The 19,184-nt window shown below is 46.3% G+C and overlaps 2 long non-coding RNA genes across 2 annotated transcripts; both read left to right on the top strand.

The window, feature by feature from the left end:
* The first annotated feature begins 6,044 nt into the window (after window positions 1-6,044).
* LOC311103098 lies at window positions 6,045-7,545 on the top strand. The gene is made up of 3 exons (XR_014610060.1): window positions 6,045-6,239; window positions 6,896-7,090; window positions 7,401-7,545. It is a non-coding gene; the product is annotated as an uncharacterized lncRNA (long non-coding RNA).
* Window positions 7,546-13,918: 6,373 nt separating this feature from the next.
* On the top strand, window positions 13,919-15,348 carry LOC311102789. The gene is made up of 5 exons (XR_014610039.1): window positions 13,919-14,197; window positions 14,278-14,403; window positions 14,633-14,773; window positions 14,939-15,041; window positions 15,147-15,348. It is a non-coding gene; the product is annotated as an uncharacterized lncRNA (long non-coding RNA).
* The last annotated feature ends 3,836 nt before the right edge of the window (window positions 15,349-19,184 follow it).

The raw sequence follows: 19,184 nt of genomic DNA, 5'->3' as shown, positions 1-19,184 counted from the left end.
TCAAATCAAATTTTATTGGTCACATGCGCCGAATACAACAGGTGCAGACATTACAGTGAAATGCTTACTTACAGCCCTTAACCAACAGTGCATCTATTTTTAACAAAAAAAGTAAAAATAAAACAACAAAAAAAGTGTTGAGAAAAAAAAGAGCAGAAGTAAAATAAAATAACAGTAGGGAGGCTATATATACAGGGGGGTACCGTTGCAGAGTCAATGTGCGGGGGCACCGGCTAGTTGAGGTAATATGTACATGTGGGTAGAGTTAAAGTGACTATGCATAAATAATTAACAGAGTAGCAGCAGCGTAAAAAGGATGGGGTGGGGGGGCAGTGCAAATAGTCCGGGTAGCCATGATTAGCTGTTCAGGAGTCTTATGGCTTGGGGGTAGAAGCTGTAGAGAAGTCTTTTGGACCTAGACTTGGCACTCCGGTACCGCTTGCCGTGCGGTAGCAGAGAGAACAGTCTATGACTAGGGTGGCTGGAGTCTTTGACAATTTTGAGGGCCTTCCTCTGACACCGCCTGGTATAGAGGTCCTGGATGGCAGGAAGCTTGGCCCCAGTGATGTACTGGGCCATACGCACTACCCTCTGTAGTGCGTTGCGGTCGGAGGCCAAGCAGTTGCCATACCAGGCGGTGCTGCAACCAGTCAGGATGCTCTCGATGGTGCAGCTGTAGAATTTTTTTAGGATCTGAGGACCCATGCCAAATCTTTTCAGTCTCCTGAGGGGGAATAGGCTTTGTCGTGCCCTCTTCACGACTGTCTTGGTGTGTTTGGACCATGATAGTTCGTTGGTGATGTGGACACCAAGGAACTTGAAGCTCTCAACCTGTTCCACTACAGCCCCGTCGATGAGAATGGGGGCGTGCTCAGTCCTCTTTTTTTTTCCCTGTAGTCCACAATCATCTCCTTTGTCTTGGTCACGTTGAGGGAGAGGTTGTTGTCCTGGCACCACACGGCCAGGTCTCTGACCTCCTCCCTATAGGCTGTCTCATCGTTGTCGGTGATCAGGCCTACCACTGTTGTGTCGTCGGCAAACTTAATGATGGTGTTGGGAGTCGTACCTGGCCATGCAGTCATGGGTGAACAGAGAGTACAGGAGGGGACTGAGCACGCACCCCTGAGGGGCCCCCGTGTTGAGGATCAGTGTGAGCTCTCCAAACAGGTCAGGGACAAAGTTGTGGAGAAGTACAGAACAGGGTTGGGTTATAAAAAATATCAGAAACGTTGAACATCCCACGGAGCACCATTAAATCCATTATTAAAAAATTGAAAGAATATGGCACCACAACAAACCTGCCAAGAGAAGGCCGCCCACCAAAACTCACGGACCAGGCAAGGAGGGCATTAATCAGAGAAGCAACAAAGAGACAAAAGATAACCCTGAAGGAGCTGCAAAGCTCCACAGCGGAGATTGGAGTGTTTGTCCATAGGACCACTTTAAGCCGTACACTCCACAGAGCTGGTCTTTACGGAAGAGTGGCCAGAAAAAAGTCATTGCTTAAAGAAAAAAATAAGCAAACACGTTTGGTGTTTGCCAAAAGGCATGTGGGAGACTCCCCAAACATATGGAAGAAGGTACTCTGGTCAGATGAGACTAAAATTAAGCGTTTTGGCCATCAAGGAAAATGTCTGCCGCAAACCCAACACCTCTCATCACCCCGAGAACACCATCCCCACAGTGAAGCATGGTGGTGGCAGCATCATGCTATGGGGATGTTTTTCCATCGGCAGGGACTGTGAAACTGGTCAGAATTGAAGGAATGATGGATGGCGCTACATACAGGGAAATTCTTGAGGGAAACCTTTTTCAGTCTTCCAGAGATTTGAGACTGGGACGGAGGTTCACCTTCCAACAGGACAATGGGCCTCATTCACCAATATCTACCTAAGAATTTTCTAAACTTTGTTCTTAATAAACTCCCTAAGAAAAGTCTACGTCGGATTCATGACATGTTCTTAAACAACATAATTGTTCGCACCTGTGTTCTTAGGATTGATGAATCCCACGTCTTCGTAATTGAAAGCGTGTGCCAGTTGTTCCTAATTAGCATAACGAAACGCCCCGCAAATTCCCATATAAGGACATGACACTTCAGGGCAGTGTGCAAGAAAAGTTGGAGAATGTCCAAAAGACGCACAGACGGTGGTGGTCCACCGATCACCAAATGAAAAAGGAACTTCAGTAATTCTGAAATAGAAATTCTACTGCAACAGGTAACTGCCAAACGAGACATAATATTTAGTAGTGTTTCCAGTGGTTTTAAAGCCACCAACAAAACGGAGGCATGGAAGGAGATCACGGATTCCGTGAACTCTGTTTCTGGACAACGTCGCTCAATTGAAGATGTAAAAAATTAAATGGTTTGACTTAAAATCAGACCAAAAAATCCATTGCCAAACATAAGAGACATATGCTGACCACTGGAGGGGGGTATGCAGGCCCCGAGTTATCTGAGATTGACCAGCGCATCAGGGACATTATTGGTGAGAAGGCACTCTGGTGTGCCATCAGCGGAGCAACTGGACACTGACCAGGGCCCTATATCAACAGCTTCATATCCTCCAAGGCCATCTCCCACCAGTGAATCAGACGGTAAGCAAGTCTTTCTGAATTTATACAATTTCATGCCATAATTTAACTGAAAGCAACGGTGAAACCATTGAAAATGAATTTTACACCAGTTTGTCAAACCAAATGTGGGCCTATGTGACTGAATGAGTCCTCACCTGAATTCCTAGTTTATTCAGTTTGAAATCCTATTGCTTTTGCAGTAGGCCTATATTGAACAAACTGAAACATCAAAAAAACAAAATTAAAAAAAACAGTGCACTGTGACTGTTTAACTTTCAGTATCGTTTTTGTTATTTACAGATCTCCAATCCAGGCAACCCCTCTGTGAAGAGGAACCTGACACCATTTGGCCTTCCTGCAGTAGGCCTGCCTCTGTACGTGCCCCCAGGTCCTGTCCAACTGCACGTGTCATCTCCGATGCGGTCTTGGATAACCAGGAGTGGATTGCGCAAAGTCTCTGTGAAATCGCTTCTACTCTGGCCACAATATCAGAAACACTCAAAGACAAACACACATTTAAAAATATAAAGAACGCGCACTGAAACCTGTGTCATTTCATGTGTTTAATTTGTGGTATTTAAAGGCTGTCCAGTCACGAATGGGTTTGCTCTTGAACAACTCCTGAGTGGCGCAGTGGTCTAAGGCACTGCATCGCAGTGCTAACTGTGCCACTAGAGATCCTGGTTCGAATCCAGGCTCTGTCGCAGCCGGCCGCGACCGGGAGACTCATGGGCGGCGCACAATTGGCCCAGCGTCGTCCAGGGTAGGGGAGGGAATGGCCGGCAGGGATGTAGCGTTGATAGAGCATGGCGTTTGCAATGCCAGGGTTGTGGGTTCGATTCCCACGGGGGGCCAGTATAAAAAAATATGTATTCACTAACTGTAAGTCGCTCTGGATAAGAGCGTCTGCTAAATGACTAAAATAAAAATGTAAACACTTGGGCCAACTCTTTATCAGGACAGTTGCGTACAAACATGTCTGCCAACTCTGAGCACTGATTGGGTAAGGTCCTGCCCTCACTCACAAGGTACTGTTCGGCTGCCTCTGCAGCTTTGTTAAGCCTAATCCTGAAATCTATTGGACCCTCATTAGCATATGGTTTGATTGAATAGAAATCAGCTAATGGCATACCTGAGCAGACAGTATCCCCAAAGTGTTGCTTGAGAACACTGAACACTGTGACAACAGGGTTGCTACGCATCCAGACTTTGGTCACATCCCGTGCCCTCCCCATGAGACATCACCTCCCCAACATTCTCAGACCCAGTGTAACCCCTCTTCTCTAGGTAGACTCCCATTAACTCCTCCCACTCCAGGACAGACTACTTATCTGAGCCATCACCCCTAAAGAAAGGTGGAGCACTAACACCTGACTTCACAACCAGATTCAGCTTGGACGCATCAATAAAGGTTGACCCACACTGCTCAGGCAGGGGAAACTGCTGGGGTTGGTGAGGGGGACGGGCAGGAGAAAGACTTGAAACCCCAGGCTGCAGTAAACTCGCTCTGATAGATTCTCCTATCTCTGAACCAATCTGCTTAATAAGGTCACTAAACTGACTCGGAGGCGTCCCATTATCACCGAGTACTGTGGATGATGGTACATCAAAAGACAGAGGTGGGATACCCTGGTCAGGTGGAATAAACAGCCTACCCCTCCCAGTGCTTGCAAACTCAGGACTAGCAAACGCTCTACTCCCAGGAGCTGACTGTACAATTGGTGTAAATGGAAGGACACCCCTCCCTCTACCCACACTAAAATCCCCAGCATAACACATCTTATGGACTTGAGAATCTTCCATGGCTCAACAGAGCACTAAAATATAATGTAATTTACTGCATTCAAACACATTTTTTTTTGTTGCAATAAACAAATTCATCCAAAACATACAAATAAATATGGAGGACTAAAAGTGCCACAATTAAATAAATAAATACACCATTAAATAATTACTTAAATGTGTCATTAATTAATTAAAATTAGAATTAAATACATAAATGTGTAATTAAATGTATCATTAATTAATTCAAATACCGATTCATTTTATGTAAAATACATATATAATTATTTCACTATTTACATTTACATTTCATGGTCCTGCGTTGGAGTGATTCATGAATTACTTAAAACTGTCAAACTGACCCATCAAAAGTTGGTAGGCGGAACCTAACGCCTGATTGGTTACCCTCTGCATCAAGCCAAGACAAATCAATTCCGGATAATGGATTGATGCAGAGCTACTGAACACATTCCAATACACTGGGTGGCGCTATTCACCTCTACGTTGGTTTAGTTACACGGTTAAACAGTACTTTCATTGCAACGGCTAAAAATCAAGAAGACTCGGTCCTGCTAGCCCCAATGTTGAGACGCTGTGTGAGGTGCAGGACAAAATGTCTAAAAGTTGCCCGGAGCTGCTGAGAGAAGCAGCGAATTTGATTGAGGAAGCTCTGAGCAGAAGTCCAACGGCTCCCGCGGCACCGGTGACTCCGGCAGCTCAGTCACAGCAGATACCGGCCGCTCAATCACGTACACCTGTCCAAGGTAAGCTAAGTAATTTCATGTTAGCCAGGTGTGCTACTATTTAATGATTCGGGACACACGTGTAGGTTAAATTAGATCGACTCGAACATGTATTTGCATGCGGTATTATGATGCTTCGTGCGTGACACGTTTATTGTTAATGGGGGGGAAGCATAAACCTAGCTAGTTCGCTAATCGGCTAAATGGTGTTAGCTGGCTTGAGCATCCCAAGATAGAAGTAGAGGCTGTTTTAGCTGACTGGTGACCATTGAGCTGTTACGTTTTTCTGTGTTGCAGCGGAGGTAGCAAGGCTCTTTGCGCCATATAACATTGGAGCCAGAAGGAATATGACGAGACGACCAGCACAAGTCCAAGTTAGCCGAAGAAGCTACACACACACTGTCTGTTGTTTGGCTGACCACAATGCGGATAAAACTCCAAGCGTACTGTTTAAAGCTGAACTTCTTACTTCAGGCTTGGAGAGCAAAAAGTAACATTTTCAGGTCAGTGCCAAACTAGGCATTTACCAAAAGTAAACAAAAGTTTGTACTGTCTGTGGCTTGTTGAAATTATTTGCATTTCTTTTTATAGTGACTCAAACTTAATTGGTGTTCATAGTGTCAATAATAGTTATCACAGGCTTATTTGCTTAATTTAAGGTGAGGTGAGTTATGATTTTGTTTTGTTTTTTTCTCCAGGGAATGACCACGATCCCATGGTTATAACAAATAAACTGATGGAAGTGTTTCCGAAGCTCCAACAAGGGGGAGGCTTTGAATTTCTAAAACTTGTAGGATCTACTCGCAGTCGAAATCTTGCGTTGCTTCAGTGTCCCAGCACTGGATACACCCTTGCCTATCTGAAAGATCCATCGACGATGATTGGACAGGCTACAATCTACATACGTCCACTTCAACAGGATCTACCCTTAGATTGTGTACATACATTTACAGAGACTTAGTTTAATACATAATCAAAACAAAGATTACTGGTGACTTTTAATCATTAATTAAAAGCCATTTGTTGTTGTTGTTAGGAGAGCTCACGTCCTGCCTCTGGTCCAGTCATCCCCTGCATCACTTGTCAGAAGGAAGTTCCCTTTTCAGAGATGAAGCTGCACAGATTGAGCTGCAATGGGTATGTACTTCTTAAAGCAATGCAAGGGTAGCATAATTTATTTTCTTTGGGAATATGTCTCTCTTATTGTTGTGCACACAAATAAGCGAGTATGACCATCATTTCAATTGTGTTAACTTCAAGGACACCCATGCAGGAATCAGAAAGAGAACAAGAGGGAGGCCAAAGTGAAGAAAATGATAGTGAGACAGCCCTAGTCAGTGACAGTGTTCCAGTGAGGCCTGAAACATCAGCTGAGAGTGCAGTAGTACCGGCAGTGATTGTCAACGAGGAGTTGGATCGCAAAGAAACAGACAGTGGTTTGTGTCATCACAATAGTGTTGCTATAAGATTGTGTGTAACTGAAAAGTTAATAGAAAGATAACACCTGTAGGATATAATTAGATAAGATAATACAGTTACAGACAATTAATAACATGCAACTGGGTTTTTCTATTTTTCTAATATTTAGTTGTAGTTGTTTAGTAGTGCTGTTTTTATGTCAACTCAGCGTTGTGACAGGTTCTGAAGATGTTGGGTCTCACGTTTTGTCAGTGAAATGAACAGAATTTTCCTCCTGTTCTGTAGAGTGAGAGGATATCTGTATATGCAGGTAACATGCCAACTCACAATATGTCTCTCTGTAATAGATAACTTTATTGTTGTTGTTTGTTTAGAATGGAAGCTTATTAAAGAACCCACTCAAGCTGCCAAAGTTTTCAAAGAGAATCTGCTAAGGGAACATGCAACTGGGAAACCACTTAGAATGAAGATGGATGTAAGGGACTCTGAAGAGGACAGGGAACGGGAGCTTCTCTTATTCTATAAACAGCAGCAAGAATGGGCATGTCCACTTCATTGTACTCTGGTTGGTAAGTAATATAACATTTATAATATAAATACATCAGTACAGTTTATACCACTCAAGTAGCTTATATGTAATTGTTAAATGGGAGAATGGAATGCACAAAATTATATAATTGATAAAAATGTTATATGTATGTATGTGAATATTGTGCACAATATACTCTTGTTATCTGGAATAATCAATATTAAGGATGCTATTCTAGAATTACAGCCAATAGAAGTTTTTCTCCCTTTCTTGTTAAATGTTACCAAATCCAGTTACCTGTATTAGGCCGCCACTTTTTTTCCAGTGTTATTATCAGTATTTTATTTCAGGTGATGTTGCTATCGGAGAGGGAGTGATGCGGTACTTTATGACAACAATCATATCCAAACTCCAGTTTGGATTCAGTCTAGATCTTGGTAAGTATCTTACTAATTTTTTGAAGGTTAATCCATCTATAAATTGCAGAAATGTCTGTCTGTAGCGCATGTCTCTCAGTTTGTCACGGATCAGACAGACGACCAGAGGACCACAATTGCGTCACACCAGAAAGTTTATTAAACTTAAGGGAAAAGGGAAGTAGGGAGTGAATGAAGGCTCCAGGGGTAACAGGGATCCCGTCCAATGCGCTGGGTCTGTGCCCCCCCCAGTGGCAGCGATGCGTCCTATGAAGCCGGTGGTGGGTGGTCCAGAAGTCCTGGGGGGGGGAGACACAGACACAACAGGGCGGAATGAAACCAGGCAGCAGTACAGTTCAAGGGAAATCCAAAATACGTAGTAGCAAGGCAGAAGGCTGGTCAGAGTTACCGGGATTGAAGAGTAGTCAGGAGTCGTAATGGCAGAAGCAGGTCTGGATCTCCTGAGGCAGAAGAGTATCCAAAAAACAGGCAGGTCCGGGGTCACAAAACCAGGGTGAGCCAGAAGCGCGAGCAAACAGGTTCCGGGTGTGAGCTTTGCAGACGATCTGACACCGGAGAGCTGAAAGACAGGGCCTTAAATACTGGGAGAGGTAGTGGGTAATGCAGCGCAGCTGGCAGAGTAATTAGAGCAGAGCAGAGCAGGGACAGGTGGAGCTAGTTAGGCTGAGTAGAGAGAGTGGTGAGCAGAGTGGAAGAAAATTAAGGTGGTAACCCGGTGGAGTGAGAGGCCCATGACAGAACCCCCCCCCCAAGGGACGGCCCCAGAAGTCCCAAGAGCAACACCACGCCGGGCGGGAGGAGGGGAGCCGGAGGAGGGCTAGAACTCCTCCGAACGGTCCGAGTGAACGTCCTCATCCTCGGAGGAAGCCGGAGGGCCGTGGTCGGGAGATGGGACAGGTCCCGAGACAGGATCAGGCACAGGACAGGAAGCCGAGCGGGCCGGACGGTTAGGGACCCCTCTGGGGCGGCCCCTACGGATTGCAGGTTGATCAGGATGCCGTTGGTGGAAAGCGGTGATGAGAGTCCTATCCACAATCCGACTAGCTGGCACCCAGGTCCTTTCCTCAGGTCCATAGCCCTCCCAGTCAATGAGGTACTGGAGACCCCTACCCCTCCGTCTGGACCGAAGCAGGCGGCGGACGGTGTAAACCAGACCACCATCGACGAGCCGTGGAGGAGGAGGACCAGGCGCAGCAGGGACCAGCGGACTCTCATGGATGGGCTTAATCTTAGACACATGGAAAGTGGGGTGCACCCTCAGGGAATTAGGCAGTTGGAGCCGGACAGCAGTTGGGCTAATCACTCTTATGATAGGGAATGGGCCAATGAACCGAGGTGCCAGCTTCTGCGACTCCACCCTGAGTGGCAGGTTCTTCGATGACAACCACACCCTTTGACCAACATGGTAGGTGGGAGCAGGAATTCTCCGACGGTTGGCCCCGGTAGTGTAGCTGGCAACGGATCTGAGGAGTGTGGCTCGGGCTTGTGACCAGGTGCGGCGACATCGACGGGCAAAAGCAAGTGCAGATGGGCAAGTAACCTCCTCTTCCTGGCTGGCAAATAGAGGAGGCTGGTATCCATAAACACATTGGAAAGGGGACATACCGATGGCAGAGCAGGTCAGAGAATTGTGTGCGTACTCCACCCATGTCAATTGCTGCGACCAGGAGTGGGGGTTGCGTGAAGTCATGCATCGCAGTGCCTTCTCGAGCTCCTGATTAGCCCGCTCTGACTGCCCATTGGATTGGGGATGGAATCCGGAAGTCAGACTGACTGTGGCTCCCAGCAGGTGACAGAACTCCTTCCAAAAAGCGGAGGAGAATTGTGGACCACGGTCAGAAACTACATCCTTTGGCAGCCCGTGGATCCGGAAGACGTGTTCCAGGACCACCTGGGCGGTCTCCTTGGCGGTTGGGAGCTTGGGGAGGGGAATGAAGTGTGCCATCTTGCTGAAACGGTCAACGATGGTGAGAATGACGGTCATGCCACTTGAAGGGGGCAGCCCCGTGACAAAGTCAAGGGCGATGTGAGACCAGGGACGTCTGGGCACAGGCAGGGGCTGCAGCAATCCGGCTGGGGGCTGGCAGGACGACTTGTGTTGGTTGCAGATGGGGCAGGCTTGGACGAATTCCCGTACATCCTTCCTCAGAGAGGGCCACCAGAACCTCTGGGCGAGCAGGTTGTAAGTGCGGGTGGAGCCAGGGTGACAAGCTAGGCGGGAGTCATGTCCCCACTGAACGACCTGGGACCTCAGGTCTTCGGGGACAAAAAGGCGGTCAGCTGGGCAAGTGCTGGGACCTGGCTGGTTACGGAGAGCCTCCAGCACCTGTTCCTCAACAGCCCAGGTCAGAGCTGCAACGATGCAGGGACTTGGCAGAATCGACACAGGGTCCTTGGAGGGGGTGTCATCCTTCTGGAATTGACGGGAGAGGGCGTCTGGCTTGGTGTTGCGTGATCCAGGCCGGTATGACAGAGTGAAATTAAACCTGGTGAAGAACAGGGCCCAGCGGGACTGCCTGGAGTTCAACCGTTTGGCCGTGCGGATGTACTCCAAGTTCTTATGATCGGTCCAAACGAGAAATGGAATGGTGGACCCCTCCAGCCAGTGACGCCACTCCTCCAAGGCAAGCTTCACAGCCAGCAGCTCACGGTTCCCTATGTCGTAATTGCACTCAGAGGGGGACAACCGACGTGAGAAAAAGGCACAGGGATGGAGCTTCCTATCCTCCGCAGCCCACTGAGAAATCACAGCACCAACTCCCACATCCGAGGCGTCCACCTCCACAATGAATTGCCGGTCCACATCAGGCATCTGGAGGATGGGAGCGGAGGTGAACCTCACCTTGAGGGTACTGAAGGCCTTGTCGGCTGCTGGGGTCCAGGTGAAGGGTTGCTTGGTGCTGGTTAGAGCAGTGAGAGGGGCAGCAACGGTACTGTAGTTCCGGATAAACTTCCTATAGAAGTTAGCAAACCCCAGAAACTGTTGCAGCTTCTTTCTGTTCTCCGGAACTGGCCATGAAGTGACTGCTGATACTTTGGCAGGATCCATTTGGATACTTCCCTCTGCCACTATGTACCCCAGGAAGGCCACTGTCTTGACGTGAAACTCACATTTCTCTGCCTTGGCGTAGAGGGAATTCTCCAGAAGACGATGAAGGACTTGCTGGACATGGCGGGTGTGTTCCGACAGGTTTCTGGAGTAGATTAGGATGTCATCCAGGTAAACGAAGACAAACTTGTTTAACATGTCCCGCAGTACATCATTCACTAGAGCCTGGAACACAGCAGGAGCATTGGTGAGGCCAAAAGGCATAACCAGATACTCGTAGTGGCCTGTTGGTGTATTGAATGCGGTTTTCCATTCATCTCCCTCCCGGATCCGCACTAGGTGGTAAGCGTTTCTGAGATCCAACTTGGTAAAAACAGTGGCCCCCTGGAGCAACTCAAAAGCAGAGGTGAGCAGAGGCAGAGGGTAACGGTTTTTCACTGTGATGTCGTTGAGTCCCCTGTAGTCGATGCAGGGGCGAAGAGATCCGTCCTTCTTCCCCACAAAGAAGAAGCCAGCACCAGCAGGAGATGAAGATGAACGGATTAATCCTGCGGACAGAGAGCCATTGATGTAGTCCTCCATGGACTTTCTTTCAGGAGCAGACAACGAATAAAGACGACCCTTTGGAGGAGCTGTTCCAGGGAGGAGGTCGATGGCACAGTCGTACGGTCGGTGAGGGGGCAGAGATGTGGCTCTTGCTTTGTTAAACACCTCTCTGAGACCATGGTAGCATTCTGGGACATTGGAGAGGTCAGGAGCGGAGTTAGTAGGTACTGGCCGAGGGGGTAGTGCGGCAGCAAGCAGGCAGGTTCGGTGGCAGTCCTCTCCCCACTCCCTGATCACCCCGGTCACCCAGTCGAGCTGAGGGTTGTGCCGGCGGAGCCATGGGTAACCCAGGATGAGGGGTTGGCCTGGAGAGGGGAGCAGGTGAAACTGGATAGTTTCTTGATGGTTTCCGGACAGACCCATCGAGACCGGGGCCGTGACATGAGTGACCGATCCGAGTAAGTGTCCGTCCAGTGCCCGGGCAGGAATAGGAGGTGTCAAACGGAGGTTCTCCAGTCCCAGTTGGCGTGCCAGCTTGATGTCCATTATGTTGGCTTCGGCGCCAGAATCCACCAGAGCAGCCAGGGTGTGAGTTGAGTCAGAGAGGCGGAGGTGAACTTGCAGCAGGGGTTTGCGGTCGGAGGACTGGATGGTCATTGAACTCAACCGGACTCCCCCTATGCCCGGTGAGCTTCGGCCCTTTAAAGGGCAGGTTACCACACGATGTCCATCACCTCCACAATAGAGGCAGAGGTTTGAGGTGAAGCGGCGCTGGCGCTCTGCAGGAGTGAGGGAGGCTCGCCCAATCTCCATAGGCTCAGACTGATCAAGCTGACCTGGGTGAGTGGCAGTAGATGACAGGAGCCCAGTCGGATCTCTCCGAATGCCGGTAGTAGGTGGACCTTGGCGCCCCCTCTCACGACGACGGGTCTGTATCCTTCTGTCGATCCTGACAGTCAGTGCGATGGCTTCATCAAGAGTGGAAGGCAGTTCATGGGAGACCAACTCGTCCTTGATATAGTCAGCCAAACTATGGAAGAACGCGTCCACCAACGATGGTGTGTTCCAAGAACTTCGTCTAGCCAGGGTTCGGAAGTCGATGGAATGGTCTGCGACTGTACGTCTGCCTTGTCGAATACTGAACAGTTCACGAGACGCCTCTGCGGTGGGTGAATCCAGGTCAAACACCTTCAGCATCTCCTCAGCAAACAGGTCGAAGGTTGCACATGCGGGGGTTTGACGTTCGAACTCTGCTGTTCCCCAGAGTCGAGCTCGGCCCGTCAGGTGAGTGATGGCATACCCAACTTTAGCCCCCTCCGTGGCGAAGGTCCTTGGCTGCAAGGAGAACTGAAGTCGGCAGCTAGTCAGGAATGGCCGGACCTGGGTTGAATCGCCGTTGAACCGCTCGGGGTTTCCAATCTTGGGTTCCGGAGCAGCGGCTGCAATGACCGGGGCAGGTAACTCGGGGGCTGGGCTGGTGGGCAGACTGGCTGGGGTAAGGTTGGTGAGGAGTTGAATGATCATGGCGAGTTGTTGTTGCTGCTGCTGGAACTGCTGCTCATGCTCATCGGTTTCCATGTCGGGGAAAGTGTGCGCTGAGTCCATAATGGTCAGATCGTACTGTCACGGATCAGACAGACGACCAGAGGACCACAATTGCGTCACACCAGAAAGTTTATTAAACTTAAGGGAAAAGGGAAGTAGGGAGTGAATGAAGGCTCCAGGGGTAACAGGGATCCCGTCCAATGCGCTGGGTCTGTGCCCCCCCCAGTGGCAGCGATGCGTCCTATGAAGCCGGTGGTGGGTGGTCCAGAAGTCCTGGGGGGGGGAGACACAGACACAACAGGGCGGAATGAAACCAGGCAGCAGTACAGTTCAAGGGAAATCCAAAATACGTAGTAGCAAGGCAGAAGGCTGGTCAGAGTTACCGGGATTGAAGAGTAGTCAGGAGTCGTAATGGCAGAAGCAGGTCTGGATCTCCTGAGGCAGAAGAGTATCCAAAAAACAGGCAGGTCCGGGGTCACAAAACCAGGGTGCGCCAGAAGCGCGAGCAAACAGGTTCCGGGTGTGAGCTTTGCAGACGATCTGACACCGGAGAGCTGAAAGACAGGGCCTTAAATACTGGGAGAGGTAGTGGGTAATGCAGCGCAGCTGGCAGAGTAATTAGAGCAGAGCAGAGCAGGGACAGGTGGAGCTAGTTAGGCTGAGTAGAGAGAGTGGTGAGCAGAGTGGAAGAAAATTAAGGTGGTAACCCGGTGGAGTGAGAGGCCCATGACACAGTTAGTCCGATGGATTTCAAACTTGACAGGTGTCTTGCTCTGGTCACGAGTAAGTGCAGTGCCAAGTTTGACGACGTTTGGATAAACGCAAAAGATAGCGTTACATATATAGGTAAAAGAAGCACACATTGGCTTTTGCCGCTCTTGCTGCTTGCCATTCTCACACTGCATGCAACGCTGACTGAGCACCTGTTTGTGTCGTGACTCACTCTACACCGCCTCTCTCTATGCGCGCGCACACACACACGCGTACACGTACGTTCTGGTGGTTGATGAACGCGGATATGTGCTGTTTAGCGGAGGGCCGGTGGGCAATGTTTTGTGTCAGGTAAGTCTGTAGTAGGGTATACAGGGGAATTGAATTTGAAGTGGTTTGGGGTCCTTCTGTAAGTCATTTTGGAGTAGGCTACAATTTGGTTTAAGTGAATTCTACAAGCAGCAATACCACAGGCCAAGTAATCGCCACTAGTATGATGTTATCTATCTATCTATCTATCTATCTATCTATCATACATTTTTATTTAATGTATTTAAGAGGTTAATTGTTGTGACTTTATTCCCTGCTCTCTTGGTACTTTACAGGAGGAATGGGCCGAACACTGCTATTTGAGGGTGAACCTGACCATCTTGTTCCAGCAGCATCAGAGGCACTTATTGAAAGCAACCTCTTCCGGGTTGCAGGAAGGATGTTGGGCCACACCTTTCTGCATGATGGTCCCCATGTCACAGGACTAAGTCCTGCTGTAATTCATGTACTGTTCAATGGGGACCCTGAAATGGCTACCGTTGTTACAGAAGACTGCCCTGATCTGCACATCAGGAGCATCATAGAACTGGTATGTAACCTAAAAGAAACTTTGCCATGTAAAAAATATTGCTTGGGCAGATATAATAACTTGTATGGTCTTAATTCTAGCTTGAACATGAAGATCTTACACCGGAACAGAAGGACACAGTTTCAGATCTTTCCATGTCTTGGGATCTTCCGGCAGTCACCAAAACAAATCGGAGATGGCTACATAACAAACTTCTACTCCATGCAGTGAGTTCCTGCTGGTTAAGTGACAGAATTCATCGCTGTACTTGTTGAAATTATAGAATGTGTTGTGAACCCTGGCTTGTTATGTTAACACGAGAGTTTAAGTACTAGAGTTTTAATGGATTTTTATAAAGCACTTTATTGTGTTTATTAACATTTTTCCTACTGTGCCAACTTTTGTCAAATTTGGGTTAAGGATTTGGGCTGTAATATGGGTCGGTCTGTCTCTTAGGTCGTTGGGAGGACCATGCGCCAAATTAAACAGTTGAGAAAGGGACTGAAAGATGTGATGGTATGGCCCCTGCTGACATCTAGGCCGGATGTTGTACCACTTCTTTTCCCCAAAATGGCTGAAATGCAGTTCACACCCCAGGTAAGTCAGTAATTTAGTTATATTTGTGACTTAACTTGATGAATTTACGTGTATTTTCAATGACTGAGATGGATATTTTTCAATTTTCTAAGATTTTGATCTGCATAGTCCTTCACCAAAATAAGTTCTCCCTTTTTTTAAATTACAATTTTTGTTTTCTTTAAGATGCTCCTAGAAAAAATCACATGGCCAGTTGAGGACAGTGATGATGAAGACTTTGACACCACCTGCCGCATCACTGGCTTTCTAAGGATGTTCATTGAAACAGGTATAAACCTTATTTTCTCTCTTTACAAATGCTTCTATGTCTCATGGATAGATATGATCAATTACAGTTGAACTAAATGTCTTTAATCCATTTTATGACTTTTAGCTTCATCAGGTACCCTGGCCCAGCTGCTGACATTCTGGGTTGGCTGGGAGATGCTTCCTCCTGAACTGAGAGTGGAGATTTCTGGGGGAACCCTTCCTACGTCCTCCACATGCTTTGAAACCCTAAAGCTGCCAGCTCATTTCAAACTCTACATGGACTTTGAGAAAGCACTTGTCGCTGCCATAAAAAGTACTGGATTTGGGCTTGTTTAAGTTTTTTCAGACGTCAATTAGGGCTGGGCAATATTTTAATATTATATCTATCGTGATATAAGACTAGATATCGTCTTAAGGTGCTTTTCCATTACCAGTACCTACTTGACTCGCCTCGCCTCGACTCGCTGTGCGTCCGTTTCCCATTGCAGATTTTAGGACGAGGCGAGTAGGTACCATGTAATGGAAAAGCACCATTAGATTTTGAAGAAGTGTAATATCGTTACATGGTAAGTTTAGTCTTTTCCTGGTTTCAAAGGCTGCATTACAGTAAAGTGATGTCATTTTCTGAACTTACCAGACTGTTCTAGCTGTTCTATTATTTGCCTTTTACCACTTAGTCATTATATCCACAATATGATAGTTATTTATCCGAAATCTAAATGTGGAAGATATTTTGTGAATGCACCAATTGTCAACCTTACAATATCGTTGCAATATCGACATCAAGGTGTTAGGTCAAAAATGTGATATTTGATTTTCTCCATATTGCCCAGCCCTAATGTCAATGCATACACAGTTCAGATGAATTGACACAAGTTCAGTGTCTTTGAAAACATTAACACACTGTGCAGTAGTTGACTTTTTTTTCTTCCATTTACTAAAATCAAACTGTTCTGCACCTTCAGTGCTAACAGTACAGCATTCATGTTAGTCATTCTGTGGACCATAATGAGACAGGAAGCTTCAAAGAAACAGCTTTTTTTCCTTTCTTTTAAAAGGAAAGTAAACTTTCAGTTTTTCCTTGCTTGTTCTAACACAACAAATAAAAACATGGGTTGGACATCAGTCTAAGATTCTTGATAACACTTCCACAGTCTCTACATATAGTCTAAGTGCATCAGTAACAGAAACTCCTGGAGCTGGCAAAATTGCAACCTCTTCATCTGAGAGCTCACGGGCCAGCTGAACCTCGGGGACTGACACAGTGCCTCGATGAAGGCAGTGAGGTCCGTTCCAATCGATCCCATATTCTTCAGGAACCTGAATGGATGACAAGCATAATCAGTCTTGTACTTAAAACTAGTTTGACATGTCCTTACACAAGATTGTTATTTTTGGTCACCAAGGCAGTGAGAAATGAAATGTTACTTATTCAGTTTTTTAAAATAATACAGCTTTGCATAGTATGCACTGTAGAAACTACAGCTCACAGGTTGATGTCTTTCCATAAGCGGGCTTCCTTCACCTTTCAAAGGGGCAGAGCTCCAAATTAAAAATACATTTAAATAATGCCCATATTATTATCTACTCACTTGGAACATGCACACCTCTTGCATTCAGGTGACCACGCATTAGCTTGTAGCCGGTGTTTGGATGACTTCTGTGAATTTCACTTACAATACGGTCTAACTCCTCATCATTCACAGCTGAATAGAGATCTGTCTTTCTGTACAAACAAGAAAAACACAACATCAAGTAATGTTACCTTAAACGTCATATTCTTTCCGAGTGTATGAGAGCAGCAATTCATAAACAGAAAACTCATGAATTTAGTGTAAATACCTTAAACTGTATTGTTGCATGCGCCTCCTGATGGTCCTCTTTGACACACCGAACATCGCTGCAAATTTGAACTGCGGGAACTCCACAAAGAAGTTAATGCTCCAGAACTGCACTCGGTATGTCAAACGCCAAACGCCCCGGTCCCTGTGTGTGTTGGGCCTGAAGTGCCCTGGTACCAGAGAAGCGGTGGACAACTTCTTCTAGATTTGCAATCACTCTGTGGTCGATATCTTCGTCGGAAAGTGCGGAAATGACTCCAACAACTTCAATAAGTTCCTCTGCTTTACTAGCTACATGCTCTGGGTCAGCAGGTCCTGCTTCTACATCCTCTGCTAAGTTTAAAATGTCTCTAACCAACTCCCTGGAAAGTTCACGGAGATCCTCCATTGTTTCTATCCAGGTTGGCCTACTCTACTTCAGACCAAAGCAATGGATCAGACTAGATTCGCGTTAGCCCCGCCCACTGACTTTGATGGGTCAGTTTGACAGTTTTAAGTAATTCATGAATCACTCCAACGCAGGATCATGAAATGTAAATGTAAATAGTGAAATAATTATATATGTATTTTACATAAAATGAATCGGTATTTGAATTAATTAATGATACATTTAATTACACATTTATGTATTTAATTCTAATTTTAATTAATTAATGACACATTTAAGTAATTATTTAATGGTGTATTTATTTATTTAATTGTGGCACTTTTAGTCCTCCATAAATAAACACAAATACCTGTATCTAATGAATATGCTACATTCACTTTCACTATTTACAGTATATATTAGCTTAGATAAGGTGAATGCACCAATTTGTAAGTCGCTCTGGATAAGAGCGTCTGCTAAATGACGTAAATGTAAATGTACAGCAAACCATCAAAGAAATGCGCAATCGCAGGTCGTGTACCTCATCCACAGCTCCTGCGGTCAGCTTGAGCTGACCAGTCGGCAGGTCACAGCACCAGTTTGTAGCGTGGTTCGTTCTGCGTTGTGTACTTTTACTTAGGACACTGCCACAACTGGAATTCTGATGGTTGGATAATTTTTATCCGACCTGCACACGAAGAGACACACAATATGTTAGCCCTTGGTGCAGTCACAGCTCTCGGGCACCTGCGTGAGCACATAGAAACTCACTCAAACACTGCCCCAAATACTCCCGAGTTACAATAGGTCCCTAATTAGCGAGCTCGGTGAAAGTTGTTAACATAAATCTTTATATTGTCCACATTGTAACAAAACCTATAGTTGCGTAACAGCACTTTGTGTAACGTAACGTTACCACAGTTTTATATTGACAAATTACGGCGCCAAAGACAACATACCTTGCTAATTGAAGGTCAGGTGAAAGAGAACAATAAGAGGGTACTTAAGTACAGATAACCCGCGATGGACCAAACCAAAATATACACAACTTTTACAATTAGGTGTATTTACAATATAGATATATAAAAATGTTTGTACACCAAAAAATAACGTTAGCTATGCAGCTGTAATTAAATAAAGAAAACACATTGAATTATTATTATTATTATTAACTTATTAACATCCCCTCTTGACCTGGCCTACTTGAACTGTCCTTGTGTGCAATTTGGTGCATAATCTAGGGGAACAACATCACACTACTACAAGTGCAACAAACGAAAGGAATTTTGAAAAGTTACCATTGTAATCTATGGTATTGTAATGAAACAGGTAGGGCGCAGGTTTCGAACCCTCAACCTTCTAGCCTGAAGTCCAGCGCGCCATCGACTGTACCCCAAAAGCATACTCGCGTTGCAGAGTCGACATCCGCGCTTATAAACCCAGGGTCATTACAGTATTTTAAGGCGTTTGTATGGGGAACATAAAAATATGGTGGTTGGATTGATTATAACAGTGAGTAAACTATTATTCCAGCCATGCAATTATTCTGCTCAATCACGGGCCCTTTAAAAAGGATGGAGGATGAGGGAAATGGGCGGAGCATACATACTCAACTTGTTACTGTTGTCGCTGCAGTGATATCACAAAATCTACAGTAACACAGCGTTATGAAGTCTGCCGAAACCACCATCTCTCGATCAACATTCCGGCAGTCTTTGTGACAGGTCAGTCCCCAAATGCTTGTAATATGTTGCTGAATTCAGGGTACCCCACCCCTACGTTTTATTGCCGCATCCCCCGGATTTTAGATATGGAAGTGGTAATCATTCCTCTGGATAAGAGCGTCTGCTAAATGACTAAAATGTAAATGTAAATGAAGACCACAGTAATCTATTGCAATCTTCTCCGCGGCATAATGATTTGTCGGCATGCTTCATACAGTATTGCACGTAGA

Source organism: Coregonus lavaretus (assembly GCF_964263955.1).
Source record: "Coregonus lavaretus genome assembly, chromosome: 27".
NCBI lineage: Eukaryota > Metazoa > Chordata > Actinopteri > Salmoniformes > Salmonidae > Coregonus > Coregonus lavaretus.
This window is presented reverse-complemented; position numbering and strand designations above follow the sequence as displayed.